The following is a 6,515-nucleotide window of genomic DNA, read 5'->3' as shown; positions in this document are numbered from 1 at the left end:
GCTGGTTCCACATTGTCCCTATGAACCCGGGGTAGTCTCACGGTATCAAGGGGGACGGTCGACCCCAAGGTCCAGGAGGTTGTGGTCAGGAGAGAAGTGTGTGATTTGTCACCACAGTGTTGGGGAAGGTAAATGGAGCCCAGGATCTGGAGAAGCAACATCTGAGAGGCCAACCTAGGAGGGATGAGAGCTATCCCCTCTCCTTCCGAAGACATTCAGGAAAGGGGACACCCAGGCAGTGGGGGTGGGGGGGGGAAGAGGGTAGACACAAGTGTGCCAGTTTGTTTCATTGCAATTAGCGTTTGGAAAAAAAAAAAGTTAAATTGGAAGATCAGCAAAAATTTAAAAATCGACTTAAATGAGTCACTGTGACCCAAATATCCCATCAGCCTCAGGAGAAAGATTTACTCCAGCATTCCTGCCCTCTGGCCAGAAAAATTCATTCCAAAATTTGTTTCTGAATCTGTCAATCTTAAATTTTTACAGAATCACTTCTTTTTTTGTTATCCCTCTAAAAAGTGTGCATGTAAAATTCGAGGAAGCTCTAGGTTACACAATTTGGCTACATTTGCCTACAAAACATGTCTCTCTGAGCAAACTCACCTGGTAGATATTTTCTTTTTATATATGTCAAAGAAACAAATAGTATGAGGTTATATTTTAAGTACTTTTTTCCCCCGAAACACTTCAATGTTCTATGCTCTTCAATCATTCTCCTCCTTGCCCTCACCTTCAACTAAAATGGCTTCTCATACTCCCTATTTCAAAGCATTTGTCTTGCCTTCCTTCAGCAAAACACACAAAACTTCCTTTTCAGTATTATCTCACGGGTGCTGCTGAGAGAGAAACATAGACTTTAAGGTGGCAGAACGGTTATTTTAACATTTTTCTCTTTTCCATTTCTGATAAAGATTATTGTTCTGTTTGTCTTTTATTTGTCTGTTGAGGCTTGTTAGGACCCGGTTAGATTAGCTCGTCTTCTAGAGAGGGGTCCCAAGAGCATTACTCCAGAACTCCTACGAGGGTGTGGATTTCCTCTGGGTAAAGGCGTGTATCGAGGTAATTTGCAAACCAGAAACTGCTGTCATCGTATTAGCAGACTGATCTCTTATGAGATACGATGACCCGGATGACAGCACGTTGTGCAGAACTCCCAGCCTTGCCTGGGAGCCTGTGCACGTCCTCAGCTACGATGCCGGGGGAGTAGCTGTTAAAACAGAGCACAGCTGACATTCAGGGTGCAGTGGGAAGGTTTGGGTGATTTCACTTCCTCACACGCCACTATTTCATCTATATAATAAATGGTTTGGGTTCGATGATTCCAGGTCTGAATATCTATAACTGCATTTCATGAATTCAGTTAGAGTCAAGGTCTATTCTTTTGTTTTGGGGCTCAAAACAAGATAGAGAAGTAGGTTCTAGCAGTCTTAGTCAATGGTCTTCTGTCCATCAATCACAGAAACTCATTCATGCTAGTCAGGCAAAAGAATAAAATGTCAAGAGAACTTTCATAAAAACATCCAGAGAATCTCACAGAACCCAAGGGCAGGAGTGTATCTCCTGATAGCCAAGAACTAGGAACTAGAAAGCCATCAGGAACTACTAATTTCTCTCTTCCTCCTTCCTTCCACTCCCCCCCTCCCCTCCTTCCTCTCTCTCACTCCCTTCCCCTCCCTCTGCCTTCCTCTTTCCTTCTCCCCTCCCTCCCTGCCTCCCTCTCATTCTCTTTCTCTAATTCTTTGTCTTTCTCTGGCCAGATCACTTTCTCCCTCTAACTTTACACATCTGTCCCTTCTTTTATTTTTTAAAAGATTTTATTTATTTGTCAGAGAGAGAGGGAGGGGGAGAGAGAGGGCATAAGCAGGGGGAGCAGCAAGCAGAGGGAGAAGTAGACTCCCTGCTCAGCAGGGAGCCCGATGCAGGACTCGATCCCGAGACCCCTGGACCATGACCTGAGCTGAAGGCAGCCGCTTAGCCCCGGGAACTATATCCCGACCCCTTCTTGTCTTTAAATGTCCACTTTCTCTGCTTCTTCTGGCATGTGGATGAGAACGGCTTTCCATGATTACTGCTCATCGCTTTCCGTAACCCCCATTCCATCTGAAAGGCAGTCACTCATCTCTGAATGCCAACTCCAATCTGACTGCTCCACCTCGGGTCAGGTGTCCATTCATGGCCAGCAAAACGGGGTTATCAATCCCAAACAGGGTTGCCTCATGGAGATGGAGATACTGTCAATGAAAGGGGGTTATTGACATCCCCAAAAGTATCTATTTCAACAGTCAGTGTAATTTTTTTTATACAGACAAGTGCGGGACACAACTACTAAGAAAGAAGAACTTGACAAGAAATAACAAGTGTTGGTGAGGATGTGGAGAGAAGGGATGTGTGCTGTTGGTGGGAATGTAAACTGGTGCGGCCACCATGGAAAACAGTATGGAGGGTCCTTAAAAAATTAAAAATAGAACTGCCCTATGTGCCTAGGAGGCTCAGTCGGTTTAGCGACGGCCTTCAGCTCAGGTCATGATCCCAGAGTCCTGGGATCGAGCCCCGCATTGGGCTTCCTGAGTCTGATTCTCCCCCTGCTTGCGCTCTCTCGCTCTCTCTGCCAAATAAATAAATAATAAATAAATAAATAAATAAAGCTGCCCTATAATCCAGCAATTCCACTCCTGGGTATTTATCGGAAAAGAAAAAAACCCCACAAAGCACTAACTTGAAAAGCTATCTGCACCTCCGTGTTCATTGGAGCATGATTTATAATCAAGAAGACATGGAAGGAAACTAAATGTCCCTTGACGGATGAATAGATAAAGAAGACGTGGCCTATTATTCAGGCATAAAAAAGAAGAAAATCTTGCCATTTGTGACAACATGGATGGTCCTCGAGGGCATTATGCTAAGGGAAATAAGTCATACATTAAACGACAAATTCCATATGATCTCGCTTATATGTGGAATCAAAACCTCCCTCCCCAAAACTGAACTCACAGAGAACAGACTGGTGGTAGCCTGAGGTAGGGGGTGAGGGAGTGGGCGAAATGGGTGAAGGTGATTAGAAGTGCAAACTCCCAGGGGTGCTTGGGGGGCTCAGTCGGTTGGATGTCTGGCTCTTGGTTTCGGCTCAGGTCATGATCTCAGGGTGGTGAGTTTGAGCCCCGAGTCAGGCTCTGCACTTAGTATGGAGTCCGCTTGTCCCTCTCCCTCTGCTCCTCCTCCCGCTCTCTCTCTCACTCGCTCTCTCTCAAACAAACAAATAAAATCTTTAAAAAAAAAAAAAGAAGTACAAACTTCCAGTTATAAGATAGGTAAGTGCTGGGGATGTAACGGACAACGCTGTGGCTACAGTTAGTAACACTGTATTGTACATTTGAAAGTTGCTAAGGCAGGAGATTTTAAAAGTTCTCATCACAAGAAAAAACATTTGCAACTGTGTGTGGCATAGCTGTTAACCAGACGTGCTGTGGCAGTCATTTTGCAGTATTTCCAAATATCAAATCATTATGTTGTGTATCTGAAACTAATGTAAGGTTATCTATCAATTATACCTTAATAATAAAAAAAGGAAAAAAGGAACTTTCCCACTGTAAGACTTGTAGATAGATGAACGTGATTAAACAATCTTCTTGGAAGTGGGTGGATTCAGAGTATAGGAAACTGAACATGAGTCATAATAACAGTGTTTGAAAAAACACAGTGGGAAGTGTAACCCACAGTATAACACATAACTAGTCTTAGGGTCTTGTAAGATTTACGTATATATTTGGCAATGAGGTTACTGATACATCAAAATATGCATCTGGTGGTGTTTCTTTCCTGAACGCAATTAGAATAAGCAGGTGCACCAATTTCCAACAGCAGCTCCCAGGCTCCCGTGTCCTGATAGTACCTCCCAGAAGAAAGGCCATCTGATGGAATGCCCAGGCAGAACCACAAGGCGTTAGACATTGACATTCCCATCTCTGGTCATAGCTTTTACGTTTCTCAATGCAGAAATATAAATGTATATATGATGTATAGAAAGAAAAGAAATCTGGACATTTCATGGAAATAGAATCATACAACATGTGGTCTTTTGTATATAGCTTTTCTCAATTAACCCAGCGTTTTTGTCCGTGTTGTAGCATGTACCCGTACTACGTGACTTTTTATGGTTGCATAATATTCCATAGTATATACGAAGAAAACCACGTTTTATTTATCCATTCATCAGCCGATGGACATTTGGGTTGTTTCCGGCTCGTGGCTGTTGTGAATATCTGTGTGTGAGCTCTTATTGAACCCCTGCTTTCAATTCTTTTGGGTGTAGACCTGGGTGGGAGTAGTATTGCTGGGTCACATGGTAATTCCATGTTTAACTTATTAAGGAACTGCCACATTGTTTTCCACACAGCTGTGTCATTTTACACTCTCACCAGCAATGTATGAGGGTTCCCATTTCTCTACATTCTTGCCAACACTTATCACCCATTTTTTTTTTTTGAGTATATGATCCTAGTGAGTAGGAAGAGGTGTCCATGATGGTTTTGATTTGCATTTTTCCTACTAGTTAGGTTCTGAGGTTTTTTATTGCACAGAGAAAATTGTCTGTTCTCAGAGTCACGGACTGTTACCTTAGAGGTTTCGCATTCTCAGGGCTGAGGATACAGTAGGTGATTAATCATTACCTATTGACAAACCTTTCATTCAGCAAACATTTACAAAGAGAGCCTGAGCTCTGGGTATCTGCTCAGCACCTACCAAGAACAGTTCTATTTAGCTTCAGGAGGTCAGCAGATCAGAGCACATTCTAAAGCCTGTGAAAACAGGCCGGGAAGCCGGGAAGTTCACAGCTCAGCAAGAAGCGGCAATGGAAGCTTTCGAACCTCTCTGATCCATCGATTACAGTTAAAACAGGTATCTGCTGCTGTTTTCATCTCTCTTTTCATTTTTAATCAAATGTGTCTTGGCAGAAACCTCTTAAGGCAGATGGGTGCCCACTTCCCAGAAGTGTTTGGTGGATAAATGTGAGCCGACGCGTCATGATGATAAGACTTCTGCTGTAATTGAAGGGTCGGTGCTCTCGTTAATGAGACTTTCAATTCTGAGCAGTTACTACGTGTAAGATACTGTCTCATGCAATTTATTAATAGCTGGGGATGTAATGCCCAGCTTCCAGACGTCCTCTCAGTCTTACTAACAGCCTTTTCTCGGGCCGCTGCCCTGGATGTGTCTCGGTTCACAGCTGAGCTCTACAACTGAGCAGCTAGGAGATTTAACCTCAGTGAGCATCAATTCCCTTTTCTATAAAGATAGAAATAAAATGCCCATCTCCTAGGGTTGTTTCCAGGAGCAGCTAAGATAACCTGGTTAACTTGCTGTAGAGGCTGGTACATGAAGATAAGTCAGTACATGTTAGTTCCCTCCGCCTTCACTAGAAATAGGGATGTTATAGATATTCTTCTTCTTACTTTGTAGATGGGGAATGTGAGGCACGAGCCTCATGGTGAATGAGACATCATCATCTTTTGGGGTGCCTTCCAAGCTCACAACCATCTCCGGCTTCCTGGGGACTGAGCTCTGAATCAGGGTGATGGACCCCCAGCAGTCATCTCTGTACCACTGGCCACGGCCCCTTGGGTCACTGTGGATTGAATTGAGGGAGACAGACATGGGGCTCACGTGGGCCATTCAGATTCTTGTGCAAGAATTTGGAATTGAGACCAAGAGACACAAAGTTAGAATCTGTATGTGGCTAGAACTGCCACAGAACTTAAGATCTAGATGCCACTATATTCTGGCACATGGATGGGGGTATCGGAGAAGGCCCATGCTCAAAGAGAGAAGAGGAAAGTAGATATGCAGAGAAAAGCAGAATGGGAGCTGAGAAAGGACCTTGATGACTTGCCAATTCCCATTTCTAGTCCTTTCTGAGTCCAGCTCACACTTTTCTCCTTGGATTCCACGAGACACCCACCTGCATGCTTAAAATCAACTCCCTCATTTTGCTCCTCAATGTCTGGTGGGCAAGACATTCATAGGCCACGAACTCAAATGCACAAGCGACTGAACTTTATTGTCCTGTAGCACAATTCAGTTTTGAGCCCTCGTTCCACCTGCTGGCAGAAAAGCAATCAGGTAGCTCCAGGTAAACTCAGGCATTTTGGCATTTTCCAGGCCTTTTAGGTTTCACTCAATTCAGGGTATTTTCACACATTTCCGGCTCTCCATATGTTACCCCTGGATGTCTTGGGCACCCTGGCTTCAGGGGAAGCATTTAGTCCATGCCCATCTCCCTGGAGAGAGGTGTGACTGAGACGTGATGAATTTCGGCCATCCCAGCTCCCCAGCTCGCCATGTCCTGGCAGGCCGCCCTCCACACACCTTCTTCTGCATGACTGCCCTGCACAGCTCTTTGGCCACTGACGGAGTTTTGTGCCCTTTTTAGGAACTCACCAGCATCTGAGTCTTTTTATATCTTTTTTTTTTTTAATAAAAAGATTGACTAAAGTCTAGGCAATCTTAATCTTCAGGAA

Source organism: Ursus arctos, unplaced genomic scaffold, assembly GCF_023065955.2.
Source record: "Ursus arctos isolate Adak ecotype North America unplaced genomic scaffold, UrsArc2.0 scaffold_3, whole genome shotgun sequence".
In the NCBI taxonomy this organism is placed as follows: domain Eukaryota; kingdom Metazoa; phylum Chordata; class Mammalia; order Carnivora; family Ursidae; genus Ursus; species Ursus arctos.
Note: the sequence above shows the minus strand (reverse complement) of the source record.